The sequence below is a fragment of the Lynx rufus genome, unplaced genomic scaffold (assembly GCF_022079265.1).
Source record: "Lynx rufus isolate CCGP_SWC_20201006 ecotype Redwood Valley unplaced genomic scaffold, mLynRuf1.p SCAF_9, whole genome shotgun sequence".
NCBI lineage: Eukaryota > Metazoa > Chordata > Mammalia > Carnivora > Felidae > Lynx > Lynx rufus.
The window spans coordinates 68,652,452-68,668,434 of record NW_025814897.1 but is presented as its reverse complement, the minus strand read 5'-3'; the positions used below and the strand labels follow the sequence as shown (position 1 = coordinate 68,668,434).

Sequence of the window (15,983 nt, the reverse complement as noted above, 5' to 3'; positions counted from 1 at the left end):
AGAATCCGAAGCAGGCTCCAGGCTCTGAGCTGTCAGCACAGAGCCAGACGCAGGGCTCGAACTCATGAACTGCAAAATCATGACCTGAGCCGAAACTGGGCACTTAACCGACTGAGCCACCCACATGCCCCATGTTTCCTTTTTATGTACATGCAAGTGTTATGGAATATAAAATTATGTCTAAGGCCTAAAAGGATTCTTTCAGTAAATATAAAAGTTTCCGACGGTCACAAAGCAGTGTTCCACAATTTAATTGGAAGCACTTTTTCTTTCTTGAAGGTACACAGAATAGTGGTACATCTTCCAAATGGTGGTATCACAGATTGGATTTAAAAACCGTATCTGCAGAGCTGACATGTGGAGAGAAAGAGGAGACTCATTCTCTGTGGCTTCAAGAAGGAAGCCTGAAACCAAATGCTGGAAGCTGCAGGGAGCCATCAAGGACATGACCGGGGGAGCCATCCAAAGATGGCCAAGGTCAGCTCTGACGTGCAGGCCCAGGCTGGACCACCACGGTGGAGAAATCAGGCACCGAAGGAACAGCCCTGCAGTTCCAAGGTCTAAGATGTCACCAGAAAGAGAAAGAAAGGCACCCCCATCTTTCTTTGCTGCACACACAGGTGCTTTGAGCCGTTCTCTTAAAAAGTTACTACTTAAAGGTAGAAGCCACTTAGGGATCAGTACCAAATGGGAGGCCAGAAGCCAAGAGGAGCCCCGCCCACATCTGTGCTCTCAGAATCCTGTGGGCCAATTCAGAAATAGGCTCGAGGAAGGGAGAGCCACCAAATGCGCCCACCATGTGCCGGGCACCATGAAGTGTGCCATGCACATCGCCCCATATAATCCTCACAGCCTCTCTGACAGGTGGATATTATCACTCCCCTCTTACAGAAGAGAAACTTGAGGCTCAGAGAAAGTAAGGGGCTTGCCAAAGGTTTTACACCTCTGAAGACCACCACCAGTGTGGCAACATGCTTCACGTGAAGGAAACTCCAGAAGTCTTGGTCGTAGAATGAATAAATGGAACAATTAATTGATCAGTCACGCCAATGAACCAATGTGGTCTCATATCGGTAGCACTGATACTAGAGAAAAGAAAGATGAAAGCTGGTTCAGTGCTCCCTACCCCCACCCCCCAGCCACCCCCATCAACAGCTCCCATGGGCACTAAACTCATGCCATTTGCTGCTCACAGGACCAATCCATCCCATCACATACAGCCAGGGTGTTTCTGAGACGTCTATGGCAGAGAACGGTGCCGGCAGCCCTGCTCGAATGCCAAAGCTTTAAGTGCACCAGACTGCCGTGTCTCCCACCTGCCAGGTTAACACCGGAGTTGGAAGAAGCTCAGCCTCTGTCCCCTTCCCCACGGCCAGCTGGCCAGAGGCTGGGGGGTCAGCCAAGCTCCCACTGTTCCAGCTGCCTGGAAACATCAAGCCAGCCACACCTGCATGCCCGAGCTTCCTCCTTCATCGGGAAAGTGACCTCAAAGTGTGCGCCAGAAACCCAGGGCGGCACCCACCTGAAGGGGATACTCAGGTGCTTGTGAGGCTACAAGCAAGGGAGACTCGGTCACTTCAGAGGCTGGCCCACAATGCTCCACGAGCATTGGACACCTGCACAAACCCCCCTACCCCACCCCCAGCACTGAGGCCTGGCCTGACTCCAGCCTTCCACGGCCCCCCAAGGCAGCTCCCGTGTTGCCACCACACAGCACCCCTAACATGGCCTCACTCTTCCACCTTTCTGTGTGCTATACCGCTGGCTATCTCTGCCTGTGGAAATCCTCTTTCCTAAGGCCCATCTCAACCACCAAGTGCCACCTCCCCTGGTTCCCCCACACTGTGAGGCTCTCCAAAGCACATTCCACACTCTACCTTGGCGGTTGGGCATCAGTCACTTGTCTAGGCCACCTGTGTGCATTAGATGAGGGCTCCGCACCTGTCATTCAGCACGGCATCCCCAGCACGGCAGCCGCACACGGTGCTCCAGAGCCCTGGCCGGGGTGCTCCACACCTGCCCTAGCAGCGTCCTATTTACAGTCCTGATTGCCCCCTCCCACCTCTTCCCAGCTGACTCATCTCCTTAGGTTCAGCCTTCAGCTGACAGCTAATCAGAGATCGACTAATCTGTCAACTATCCTTCCCAGTTAAATTATGTATGTTTTTTTGTTTTGTTTTTTTTTTTTTTTAAACAAAGGTCCTTGGAGACAAGGGCTGAAAACAAAGGTGGGAATTTTAGGCTCCAAGGCTCTGGGGGAGGTATTTTTGATAAGGAAAGATCTTGTACCCAGCAGCTGAGCAAGCCAGCGCTGCAAGAGTATGCATCCTAAATTCGAAGCATGCCAGAACTGAGAAAGGGGGTGGGGCCCTGTCCTCAAAAGGGAAGGCCAACTGCGATTAAATCTGCCCAAGACAAACCACAGGAGGGATCACAGCCTGGCAGAAATGGTGGAGAGAGAACGGACTTGGCTCCCACCTGGCTGGGTGACTTTGAGCAAAGAACTGCCCCTCCCTGGCCTCTGCTCAGTACCAACAAGCCTCTGAGCCTCAGTTTCCCCATAAGTAAAAACCATGGTGGCAGGAGTGAGTGAGAACGGGATGACCTCAGAGAGCCCTTCCAGTCTGACATCCCAAGGTCCTGTGACTCACGGCCTCCCTCCTTCTCTCCCTCCCTCCTGGAAGGTATCACTTGAAACTACCCTAGTTCCACTCCCTCCTCACTTTGAGCCCCACCTGAGTCCAAAGGGAAACGTAACGATAAGATCTCCTTGCCAATAGGCAGGCAGCATGTGGGGACAGGGGGTTTCGCCACCACGGGTGGAGGGAAGGGGCAGAGCTGGGGGCAGGTGTTGGTTTCTATGGACGTAGAAATGCTACTTTCATTCACGTCCCAGCCTGGAAAAAGACAGCTGGTCGCCTTTGCTTCCCTGACCTACCTTTTTAAGAGATTACAACCGCTTGCCAAATTTAAGTGCTGCTCTAAAATCAGGACATATAAGGTCTCTGCGCCTGGATCGGAAGGTTTCAAAATGGGGAAAGAGCTTGGAGGCAATCTAGGCCGCTTTGTGCAGCCATGCCAATTAAACATCTTTAAAAATAGCCTCTCTCTTCTCTTGCGCTGAAGATAAAGATGAAGTTTCAGCAATAACCAGACATATGCTAGGAGCTTCTGAAGAGATCACAACATAAACACCCTGGAGAGCAACCATAAACAGCCCAGAGCCCTCTCCAGGCAGCCAGCAACATCCTGCTCACTGGTGGGGGTGGGGAGGGGCCCAGAAGGAGGTGGTGCAGAGAGGCTGGACTCCCCAGGGCTTGAGGAGGTGGTGGGGAGGAGCTCAACTGGATAGAAAATAGAGAGCCAGTCCTCTTCTGCAGGGAAAGAAAAGCTCAGGAAGCCCACAGAGAGGATTTCCAGGAAGCCATCCAGAGGATTCCATGCAGGTGTCATTCATTCTGAAAATGGGCCGCTCCTTCAAAGTGGAAGTAAAGACCCCTTTGAGTGCTTACCTATCTATGCAGGGTGCTTCACAAATATTCCAATTTCATCTCTACATCTACCCCTTGAGATGGGTACAATGACCTCCTTTACATAGACTCAAATACACTAGTGTTCGTGGACTTGCCCAAGGCCACATGGCTATGATTCGAACCCAGATCTGTCTTAGCAGGACGGTTTGTTTGTGCCTGTATCACCTGTATCCAGAACAGGCCCCCGGGGTGTATTCTCAATGTCCAGGCTCTCTACACCCACGAATCACACGCAAGGAGATTCCACAAGGGGAGAGGGGACACAGGAAGGGGGAAGGACAACGGTTAAGCTTCGCCTAATACAAATAACCGCTGGGGCTCAGCAGCCCCGTGGGCCCTGCCTCTTCATACCCTGGTTGCTTCCCAGCAGGTCCAAAGAGGAGCAAAGGGGAGAAACAGGCACAAACAGATGCCTAGATTCTGTCTGTGGGGGTCCACAGGAGGCTAGCAACAGCCGATGCCGTCGAGGAAGACGACTGAGGGCTGGAGGGCAGGAGGGAGAGAGACTTTTCATTGAATTACCTTTGTCCTGAGTGAGTATGGGACCATCATGTACTCATGTGTGTGGGGGCGAGTGCTGAGCATCTGTGTGTGTCTGTGTGTGGGCGGGTGAGTCATTTTTTTTTAAGAGAGTCTGTGATGTCAGGTACAAGATAACAGACACACCCAAGATGGAGATGGAAACCCGGAGTGAGCAGGAGTCCTGGGCCTCCGACTGCCACAAACCTGGAATCCAGAGGAAGCTGGAGATCTCATCCAGAGTCTCCTCTTCCTTCACAACAGTCATGTCCTGCGGCTCCAGCAGAAGGCCGAGGAGCTCTCCCCCCACAGCCCCAACCAGTTGCACAAGCCCCACAGGACACTCCCTGAGGAAGTGATACACCGAGTCCTCTCTCTGAAGTCTGGAAAGACGCCTCCCCAATACCCCTGTCTATTCCTCTCTTCTGTATCATCTGCTATCAGACCCCTACCTCCTTCAAGCAGGGGCCTCCTGACCTTCGTATCAAGCTGTGTGAAAGCCCAGCTGTCCTGACACATGGAGCCATCAGCGCTCTGACTTTACAGCGGCCACGAACTCCACACACAACACGGCAATACCCCCTTCTGCTCGTCCGGGATGAACAGTTGTCCAACAGGGTAGGTCAGCAGCTCTGCCAGCCCCCCGCAGGCCCTGGGCCCACTCTGCTCCAGGCAACAGCTCTCCTGGTGACCAAAAGGTCCAAGTGGCTTTTTCCTAGAACCTTTTCATGCCCCCCCCCCGACACCTCATTCTCCTGGCCCCCGGTACAAGTTAAACCCCGAGATCCTGCAAATCTTTACCAGTCACCGTCTGCACTCAGATAAGAAGCCAAGGCCAGCCTTTCAAAGTCATGAGAGCAAAGAAGTAGTTTCCGTATCTAACACATCGATAGTTCGGCAGCAAGGCCAGAACAGGATGTTCCTAAACTCCCACTCCTGCCTCTGGCGTGGCTAGGCTTCTGGACTGGGTGTGTCAGAAGCTCATGCCCGAAAACGTCCCGTAAACCTTCTCTTGTGGCAGGTTGGAGAGCAAGAGCCACTGTCCAACTCTTTGCCACCCTCCTCTTGTGCCAGCAGGAAGGACATCTGCACTGCACATCCCTCACGGCCCGGAAAGGAGAAAACAACCTGAGCCCCAAACCAGAAGGAAATAAGTCCCGATTCTGAGACCTGCCTTTACGTGTGTATTCCCCAAAGAGAAATCTGACCAAGCCTTGGAAGGAATGCAGATACAGCCAGGCCAGGTTTTCCCAGAATGAGCTACAGTAATATCTAGGTGTGTAAAGAGCACAGAGCAATTGCATTTAAGAAACGATATCACACCTGGCCATCAAAAAGGCTCTTCGTAGGGGACACAGAGGTGGACACTTCCTCAACAGCTGACAAAGAAGGGAAGGGTCTCAAACGTCAGACTCCATGGTGATCCAGCCTTGCAGGGAAAGTTTGTTTGTGATCAGAGGGCCCATGTCCCCTATCATCCCTGCCAGCTCTGAGTTTGTGAGACCAGATGATCAGCGCTTTAGGAAGGAGGAGACTTATCAGGGCACACCAGCCATGTTTTCTACCTCCGGCGAAAATGCAGGGAGGAAAACAGAAATGGTGGAGGGAGTGGTCAGCTCCCCCACCCCCACTCCCACCCACCACCCCTCCCAAAGTGAGGGGAGCAGGGTGTTTGACTGTCAGGCGCTTTCCCCACAGGACAAGACAGGCCACTGGGGCCAGAAGCTTTGCCCTGCCTACCTTAACAACCATGTTATTTTGTGTTCCTCTGATATCTCAACCTCCCTGAATAAAAATGTCGAAATCAGAGCCTAACATTAGAACGATTTCATTTTAGGGAAACCAGAATGAAATTCTCAGGAAGGAAAGGGGGGGAGGTAGAATGGGAGAGGGTGAGGCTGCGTGGGTTCTATGGCTGCCTGTCTCCTAAGCCCCAGCTTTATTCCCTAAATGAGGCGGCCCAGGTATGTTAAGATAATGTCGTAAAACAAAATAAGCAAATACCAAAATGCCAATGGCTCTGTGACATTTTCCACACACATAGCTGTACAAAATGCATGTATAAATTTGTCCGCCCATCCACGTTGAAGAAAATTTTTTAACTTTTTTTAATGTTTATTTATTCTTGAGAGAGAGAGAGCGCATGCAGGGGTGGGGGCAGAGAAGGGGAGACACAGAATCTGAAACAGGCTCCAGGCTCTGACCTGTCAGCACAGAGCCTGACATGGGGCTTGAACCCACGAGCCAGGAGATCATGACCTGAGCTGAAGTCAGACTCTCAACCAGCTGAACCACCCAGGTGCCCCGAAAATTCTCTTTTTTAAGAAGAAAAAAACCCCAAATATTTGGATTTTCCATTAGAAAAATAAAATATTTTTAGTGTTAAAAATTTGAAGAAAATGCTAAAAAGACTACTAAAGATAAAGGGAAACAAATCGACTCTCGCACGGTTATCAAAAAAAAAAAAAAAAAGGACTTAAAAATTTTTAATTTTGTTATATTTCCACCAGGCAGAAAAGACTGTCTATGTGGGGAAAAAGAAAACAAAAACGAACAAAACAACAAAAACATGAAGAAGAAAAACCTCCTCATTCTGAGGGCTGTTTGCAGACGGGGCCCCTGCTGGGTGCATCGGACCATCTGGAGATTCGACAAGGAATCCACGAGTGACGCACACCTTTCCTTCCCTCCGGAGCCTCCAGTGTCCTTCATTAGGATTCCCACAAAGGTGCCAGAGGTGGTACAAATTCAGACAAGACACTGAAAGGTCCCAAGCGTCCGTCTTTGGTGGTCCCAACCGGCCAGCTGCAGATGAAGAGTGACTTGAGAAGGCTCCACAGCTGGCCAGGTGTGGGGCAGGTGAGGCGGCTGGCGAAGGCACAGAGAGGAAGCGCTGTGCAGACAGAGGTGGGCAGAGGTCTCTGTGCAGCCCAAACACCAAGTGCCCGGGTGAGAATGCAGTGGTGCCTGCGGCTGACTAAGTAGGGATTCCAAGCCCTGGCAGAAATGACCTCAGAGCCTGTCAGCCCCACACATGATCCGGGGAGCCCAACTGCTGACCAGGGCACAAAGGCGGCCGTCTGGGCTCCCCACCACAAACCAGAGCGGCGCAGTGAGCCCAGAAAATAGTTCTCCTATTATTTCACGAGGTTTACAGACTGACGATTGCTGGGGAAACCTCCACACGCGAGCAAGTCCTTTTATTTTTTTTAAACCTCTTATCTAAACACAGTCACAGGCAGCCACACGAGCCCGGGACGGGGTTCATTCACTCAAAATGCATTTCCTGAGTGGCTACACCACTGGACGGATGCTCAGCAAGGCTCCGCCCCGTCCCGGATGCCACAAGGGCATCCAGCACGGCACAGATGTGGATCCCAGTCTCAGAGGGTTTGGTGGCCGGGGGGAGGAGGTGGGCACATAAAATGGAGGGTAACGGCTGGGTAAAAGGCAGAGGGGAGACTGCTCCAGACTAAAATAGGCATAGAAGGACTAGCAACCAAATGCAGCATACAGACTTTGGATGCTGATTCGAACAGACCAACTGTGAAGGTCCTTTCTGAGACAAGGAAATCCAAATACAGACAGATAAGACCAAAGTACTGTTAATTTTATTACATGCAGTAGCAGCAGTGTGGTTATGAAAGAAAACATTCTTTTAAAAATAGATCTATACTGGATTATATAGGGGCAAAATGACAGGATACCAGAGATTGGCTTTCAAATACTTCAGGAAGAAGGGAACCTGGGTGGCTCAGTTGGTTAAGCGTCCGACTCCTGATTTCAGCTCAGGTCACGATGTCCCTCGCTGACAGTGCGGAGCCTGCTTGGGATTCTCTCTCTCCCCCTCTCTCTCTCTACCCCTTCCCTGCTTGCACATGTGCAAGCTCTTTCTCTCTCCTTCTTGCTCTCTCAAAATAAATAAATAAACTTTAAAATATAAATTAAAAAACTTAATTCAGGATAGAAGGGGAGAAAAGAGAGCGATGAAGCCAGCCTGGCATAATCTTGCTGACGATTGAAGCTAGATAATGAGTAGATGGGGCTCATTATACTATTTTCTCTCCTTTTGTGTCTGGAAATGTTCATGGATATTTTAAAATAGAGGACTGCAGTACATTATGGTGGATAGGTTAATGAAAACCGGTACAAAAGGCTAAGGCAATACTGAACAAAGGAGAACCAGGAAATAAGTGGGTTAAGTTTTGTGAGTGTTTTCAATGCCATGTCCTAGTGGGGTGGGAAGACTTGCTCACAAATAATTACAACAGAAGTCGGGGAATAGGAAGTACAGCAAAGGGAGATGCACATACCAGCCCTCCAAGTACCGAGCACAGCCACCAGGCTTTCCTGCTTTCTTCGGTATTTAATTCACCACATAAACCTCATTCATATAGACGGAGACCAGAATCCTAGCTTGGTTACTCACTAGCCAAGCGATGGGGGTCGGGGGGTGGGGGGAGGAGGAGCTCTAACTTGCCCCAGTCTCAGTTTCCTCATCTGTAAAATGGGGACGATCCCAGTATTCCCTTCCCTGGCTCTTTAAACAACAGATACTTTTATCCCTGGCAGGGCTTCTAGGATTAGCAAACCTTCTTGCATTCCTACCCTACCCTTCCGGCCAGAATCAAGGCTCTCCACCAACAAGGCAAGACCTCTACCCTTCAGTAGCAGGCAGTGAAAGGGGCAGGTCAGTGGTTGGGAGACACCCAGATGAGGGTAGGGACCTGGATGGAGAGAAGACATGCCCCAATTATAGGCAGAGGGAGGGTTACCCAGCTGTTCCTCTGCTCCTTCCAGCTCCTGGGAATGGGCCTCCGATGACCACAGCTAAAACCAACCTTAGTCCATAAGATGCTTTTTACTAACGTACAACTGGTTGGTATCTGGCTAATCATGATTTGCTTTTAAGGAGAGAGATGAGCAGAAAGCCTGGGATGTCTGGGACTGAAGGAAGGAAGGAGTCAGGGACAAGAGTGATGTCATTTTTTTTAAGAAAGGTATGCTCAAGCTGAGGATCTCAATCATCTTACAACCATAACCTCAACAACTGCCCCCCAGCCCCGCCCCGGCAAATAAAACAAAACTAGAATCAGATCTGGGGTAGAGGTTATTCCAGGTAATAGCCCTCCTAGACAGTCCCAGGAGCCAACTCTCAGGGGTGAGACCAAGTCAGTGGCAGAGGCAGGCTCTCCCCCTTCACCCCCCAGATAACACCCAAACACCAGCCGCTAATCCCTCCCCATCTCAGCCTGACCAACACCAGCCACTCATCCCTGACTGGAGGACAGACTGAGCAAGCTGTCTGCAGGCTGAACAACCTGGGTTAAGCAGGGTCAGTTCAAGTTCGTTGCCAAAGCAGGAGCCCCCAAATCTTTGCACAGAATCTTTTCAGAGGCCACGAGGCTCCAATCGGCACACAGTGGAGGCGTGATTCTGTAGCACCTCAGTTTCCACAGCCACAGGGCAGCAGGAAGAGCACTGGGTTTAGTTCTGGCAGAGCCTGGTTCAAATCCTACCTCAGCCACTTTCTGTGGGACCTTGGGCACTTACCCTACCTGAGACTAAAATGAGGACAGAAAAACAGAGTTTTTGGAGAGCAACCACACAATCTGCTGCAAAAGTGTCACAGGACAGGACCTGTCAGTAGGCACTTCGTAAATCTGCCTTCTGCCTGAAGGCAACTTCCTACTGCAAAAAGAGTCTTCAGAATATCGGGGGCTTCCCTGGAGACTTGAGGCCCCCTTGCTGGGTTTGCCTCCCCTGCCAAGAAGACAAAAACAGAGCTGGCCCAGGTGCCAGAGCCCCCGGCACATAAACATCAGAGGGCCAGCCGTCTACTGGCTTTCTTCCTGAGGGACCTGCCCAGAAGGGGGCCGGTTAGTGACTTCACCCTTCACTGAAACCACAGAAGACTATCGTGAGAAAGCAGGACTGACAGCAAAAGGGTCCACACACTGCCACCCCAAGCCCCCTAAGGCCTGAGAGGCTTCCAAAGAAAAGCTCTCTTGGCCTTAAGAACCAGGTTACAGAATTAACAATGTGGAAGGAGACACACGTTTACTCTGGTTTCAACACGCCTCTTCCCCATCCAGCAAAGGCGATTCCTTGCTCTGCCGGGAGGGAGGCTGGCCTAGGATAAAGTTAACCCTACCCGCTCCAGTCTGGAAGCCAGGTAAATGGTGGCAGGGACTTCGGGCAAGGCCCCACTTCCCCTCAGAGCCAGTCTGGCAACAGCAAGGCAGGCGCGGCAGATGCCCGGTGGGGTGCTCCCGGACCTGGGTGCGCTTGAGCTGCGCCTGGGCTGCAGGGGGCGGGGGGGGGGGGGCAGGGTATGCGGCAGAGAGAGGACAGCACCACGGCCCCCTGGCCACCTCCACCACCCGCCGGGACTCAGTCCCAAACCCAGCCCGCAGGAGGCCAGGCAGGCCACTGACATTTGGCCCAACTTAACTTCCTGTTGTTAAGGAGGGAGGAGAACCGGGGCTGGGTAGGGGAGTGCCCAGTGAAGAGCCGGGAAAGAGCGTGAACAGAGCGGAGCCCAAATTATGGGAAAGCAAAGTTTGGGAATGATCTGCCCCGGTGGCATGCGGTACTACTGGCGCGTGGCGCCCACTCTGTGTTGACGTTTGGGGATTTTCTAGGCTTAGAATTACAAGGTTTGGTTGTTGGGGAGGAGTAAGAGGTAGTTCGGGCTAGAGTGGCAAGTTTTAATTGCGTTCTAATCGATTCCGAGACCTATCTGGCAGCCCCGGCCTCCCTGGGGCAGGGCCACCTGCTTGCCGGGCTCCCCGCGGGGTGGGTTTGAGGCAAGAGATGCTGCGGCCGCACCTGACTCTCCCCGGCGCGGGCCAGGGCGCAGAGTCCAGGCTCGGCTGCCCACGGTCCCCACCCGCCCACCCTCCCTGGAGCCCGGTTCCCCACCCCACCCCCTTACCGAGATCCGCGCCGGCCGCCGAGCCTCGGGTTAGCTTCTGCGTTCGCCTCGAGCCGCGGACGCGGCGCTCAGGACCCGCAGGCGGCCTGCGGAGCTGGGAGCCACCGAGGCAGCCCCGCGCAGGCTTAGCCGGGCTAGCGCCTGCAGTTCTGCTCGGCGCGGCCAACCCGGCTGGTAGCCGCCCCCATCGGCGGCGCGGCCAATGACAGAGCAGCCGGGGGCGCGGCCCGCCCCCGACCCGAGGCCCGCGGCCAATGGCAGTGCGGCGCGGAGCCCACCCCCACTCCACGCCCGCTCCGCCCCCATGGGGCCAGCTGTCACCGCGTATGCCGCGGGCGCACGTGGGCTGTAGCCTGCCCCCAGCGCGGGGAGCCCCGGGCGCTCCCACCCAGACGAGCGGAGGGCCAATGAAGGCAGGGCGTGATGGTGCTGCTAGATGAAAACCTGGGCGCTAGAACCTTAGTGTGAAGGAAGAGGCTGGGGCTGGGCCTCGGCTCCTTGGCTTGGGCAGCTGGAAAGCAAGCCTCAGCTTCCCCTTTTGAAAGTGCGGGAGCAGCATGGCACTTCCTGTAACGGTCGTGGACCTCCCTCCTTGCTTTGCTCCTTGACTACCCTGGGCTTCCGCAAACGCCCTGCTAGCTAATAGGCTCTTCCTTTCACCTGGACTGGCCTTGCTTCGAATACAGCTGGTGGGAAGAGGGAGGGTAGTACAGACCACCTGTGTTACCTTCGTCAAAATCACCGAAGCACCCTGTTCTCTTGGCTGTCGGATGACTACCTTAATCTCTGCTCTGCCCACGCTCCTGGGTTGCCCAGACCCCCTCAGCTCCAGAGGGCACCATCCACAGAAAATACAGTGTGAACAGCGTGGGGCCTAGCGAGGGGTGCAAAGCGACGACGTAAGCGGTAAATACTACACATAGCTTGTGCAGGACTTCTCCAGTATAGCAGGGATCACGAAACAGGGATCCCAGGGGCAGGAGCCATGTCTTGGTCACCTCTGAGACCCAGGGCCTATCACTGGCTTGGCCCCAGGTAGGCATCAATAAAGGTTCTTGGAACTGAGCTGACCCGGGAGAGAACAGGCAAGCTTGGGCAGTGAGAAAACAGTGTTGTGGCTCCAGGCTGCTGGAGTTTCCACAGCACCGGACCACCCTCTAGAGACACCACGTTCCCTTGCCAGGCAAGTACCAACAGAACAGTTGGCCCCCATCAAACCCGGGGTTTATTTTGTTCTCTCTGCTCCTTACCAGGTGATCCTACTCCAGGCCTTTTGAGTTTTCCCAGGGATTGTCCTACCTGGTAGTTCTCTTGGCATCTTTCGAGTTCCATCAACTTCCTGCAAATAAGCCTCAGCAAAAGTCGCCCCTGCTCTGTGTGTAAAACAGCAGTGGCTCCCAGAGGGGCAGCTCTCCACTCAGAAAGATCTCCCCCTGTGAGGCCAGTTGATGGAGTGTTTTCTGGGCACGTTTTCTCATTGAATCCTGAGTATGGCTCTGTAAGGTACGTATCTTTATTATCCTTCCCTTTAACAGATGTGGAAACTGAGACTGAGGGAGGCAAAGTAACTTGTCAAGGTCACATGGTTAATAGGTAACAGAGTTGGAATTTGAGCCCAGAGCTATCTGATTCCAGAATGTGCATGCCTAACCACAGTGCACTGGGGCCGCTACAGTCCTGCCCGTGCCTCTGGAGCACTGGACAGGCCACGTCTATCTCTAAAGGAACTGCTCTGGGGCCTGACCTGCCCAAACATTCCATTGAGCTCAGGCCTGGGCACTGTCAGGGCAAGAGATGAGAGCAGCTTGGCCCTGCTTTATTCACACACTGATATAGGAAACCCTAGACAGAGAGGAGCTTCAGGAGACACCCTCACCACAAAGCCTCAGTGGACACAGGGCCTCTTCCTTCTGGCCTGTGTCTGAGACACCCATGTTGGGGATCTAGCTGGAGATAGTCATTCATTCAATTCACAAATGCTATTGCCAGCTGAAGCTGAATGTGTTTCCTGCATTCATGTAACTCATGCTCCATAAGCATAAGTACAAGGTGTTATAGGAACTGTATTCTTTATTACTTTTATGTTTTTTTTATAATTCCAATCACCTTATCTCTAGCACAATGTTCTCCAAGTTAAATTTAACACTACTTCAGGAGCACTTTGGGCCAACCAAGTTTTGCAAGATAGCACTGTTCAGTATAGAAGTTTGATTAGCTCAAAAACTGAAACTTACCAGTGCCTTTCTAGACTCTTCCTCTCTTCTCCCCCACCCTACTCCCACCCAATCTCTTTAACTCTGGGGCTCGGGTAAGAAAGACCCTTGCTAGGTGAGCTTTTAGGGCAAGCTGGGAGCTGATGGGGGCTAACTGCGTGGATGAGGGTAAGCCTCGGGACTTCGCAAGCCAGTGGCCAGGGCCCCTCACCACCACACACAAGCCACCCTTCCTGGCCATCTCCCCAGAGGATGGATAGAAAAAGAGACAGGAGACAATGCCACCCCCTCTAGACAGAGCAGTAACCATGGCATATCCTGCTGGACTGTGTGTCTGGGAGTTTATACAACTGAGCTCTTCAAAGAGAAGGTCATGCAATGTTAGAGCTGACCGTAGAGGAAATATCAGCTAAGCCCCTCACTTAACAGATTAAAGAAATAGAAAAATAAACGGAGCTGCAGGGAAGGGAAGGTGCTCGTGAGTGTCACGGAGTGTGGGAGTGTGTTCCAGGTCTCTAACGCCCCCGCCTCACTCCTAGCACGCAGGCAAGCTCACACTCCTTGTGCCGTGGCTCAGTATGCTATATTTAATAATAATCTCTTCCTCAGCCCACTCTGTCAGGACGGAGAATGTGTGCTGGTGAAGGTTGTCTGGGAGATACAGATGGCCACATTAGCATCAGAGGGAGGGAGAGAAGGAAGGCCCAGATTCATCCCTAAAAATATCTGCATCTCAGACTGGAAGCGATGGGTTTACCAGCACATACGTGCCTCCCTGGAAAAAACTTCAGCTGGTGATCTCCGTCATCATTGGTTATCTATCTGATGGGTTCTGAAAAGGCTCTGGGGGTGTTAGGGCTGGCTTCTTTTTATTTCCAGCCTAGCAATTTGCTTGAAGGTCAGAGTTGAACTAAGTGGATTCCTTTTTTTCCTTTTCAAAGTTTTATTTAAATTCTAGTTAGTTAACATACAGTGCGATATTGTTTTCGAGGGTAGAATTCAGTGATTCATCACTTACATACAATACCCAGTGCTCATCACAAGTGCCCTCCTTAGTACCCATCACCCATCTAGCCGATCCCCCAGCCACCTCCCTCCATCAACCCTCAGTTTGTTCTCTGTCATTAAGAGTCTCTTGTGGTTTGTTTTCCTCTCTTCTCTTCACCCCCTTCCCATATGATCATCTGTTTTGTTTCTTAAATTCCTCATTACGTGGATTCCTGAAGCAGAGATTTTCTGTGGGGGAGCCAGGGTGCCTCTCACGGCATTTGAATGGCAGGAAAAAGAGATACCACCTGTGTCTCCCCATCCAAATGAAAAAGGGTCCAGGACCTCAGACCTCTTCCTCCTGTACTGATGTTCCAGGAAAGCTGGTTCTCATCAGCTTCATCCCCACACTGCTACCAAAAGCCTTTGGGCTTTCAGGAGAAACAGGAAGACTGGTATCTATACAAAGTCCAATGACCTTCTTAAATGATGAGATAAAGGCAGACTGGTCCCAGGCCACCTTAGGAGCTATGTTTGGAGAAGGACTTCCTAAGTCAGGAAGTGGAAACATTTGTGCCTCCCTCAAACAGTGTATGAGAAGCAAGATCACTAGGTCCTTGTTCTAGCCCGTTATCTTCCTGATAGGGCTCTGAATGCTCCATTTTCCATAGAGAAAACGTATAAATGTTTTCAAGGTCCGTAGGAACTCATCAGGCCTACCACATTTTCGGTGGGTTTTCCAGAGACAGTTTGGGGGAGAAATGGCACCTGTCAAAATCAGTAATGCCTGTAGCTCTTTGGGGACTGTGTGCATGTTGGCAGCAATGATGGGAAAGTCAGTGCTGGAGAGCTGAGAGCAGGAAGGAGATGAAATCCCAACCAGAGCAAATAGAGAGTGGGTGTGCAGAGGGTGAGACATGGGATTATGAAAGTTGTCTGTCGCCAGGCCCAGATACCCTGGGAAGTGTATATGCCTGTGTGTCTGTGTGCACACGTGCAAGCTCAAAGCCAACTGTGAAATACAAGAACATAAGTCTGGTCCTTAGAGACACAAGAGGTGAAACAATGCTATAAAACCCATTGCATCCTCCAGGCAGGCTGGGCCACACCTGCAGCTCAGGCAGACTCGCGTTCATGCAAACCTGCCACCCATTCTAGAGCACACTGCTGAAATTGCACGGAGCTAGGGAAGCCGCTTCCAAATCCTCAGTGCAGCTGGCAAGGAGCAAGGACAGGGATACTTTTCTCTGTTCCAGCTCATGGAGGGGACTCACTCAAGTTTATCTGTCCATCTACCCCCCACCCACCCATCCATTCATCATATATCCACCCCATAAATATGTACAGTGCAGTTATTCTAAGAGACGTTCTAGCTAAGTAATTAGTAACATAGTCTCTGAAGTCAAGATGCCTGAGTTTGAATCTCAGCTCTGCCATGTGTTAACTGTGTGACCCTGGGCAAGTGACTTAACCTCTCTGTACAGCAGGCTCCTCACCTATAATAGGGGAATAGTAATAGAGAGATGTGTGCATACTACAGTGACTGGTACATAGTAAATTATGTATAAATGTTTTTAAATAAAATAAATGGGGGGTGATATTAATAAGGATGTAGGGAACTAGAGTCTCTAAGAGGCATCATTATAAGCAACTCCAGATCAAGAACATGGCCACTCCCATCTCTAAACTTGTGTGTTTGAAGAGAGTACAATTATCATCCACACCTTAGAGATGAAAAAATAGAATCTTGCAGAAGTGAAGTCACTCGCTCAAGCTCTCGCAGGAACCAGCATA

The 15,983-nt window shown here is 51.6% G+C and overlaps 1 protein-coding gene across 3 annotated transcripts in view; it reads right to left on the bottom strand.

The window, feature by feature from the left end:
* The window catches only part of MICAL2 (microtubule associated monooxygenase, calponin and LIM domain containing 2), a 223,342-nt gene extending 212,236 nt beyond the window's left edge, over positions 1-11,106 (bottom strand). For all 3 annotated transcript variants that reach the window (XM_047070161.1, XM_047070162.1, XM_047070163.1), the window contains exon 1: positions 10,990-11,106. The gene's annotated coding sequence lies outside the window, so the exon portion shown is untranslated. The remainder of the gene's footprint in view (positions 1-10,989) is intronic.
* Between the last annotated feature and the right edge of the window lie 4,877 nt (positions 11,107-15,983).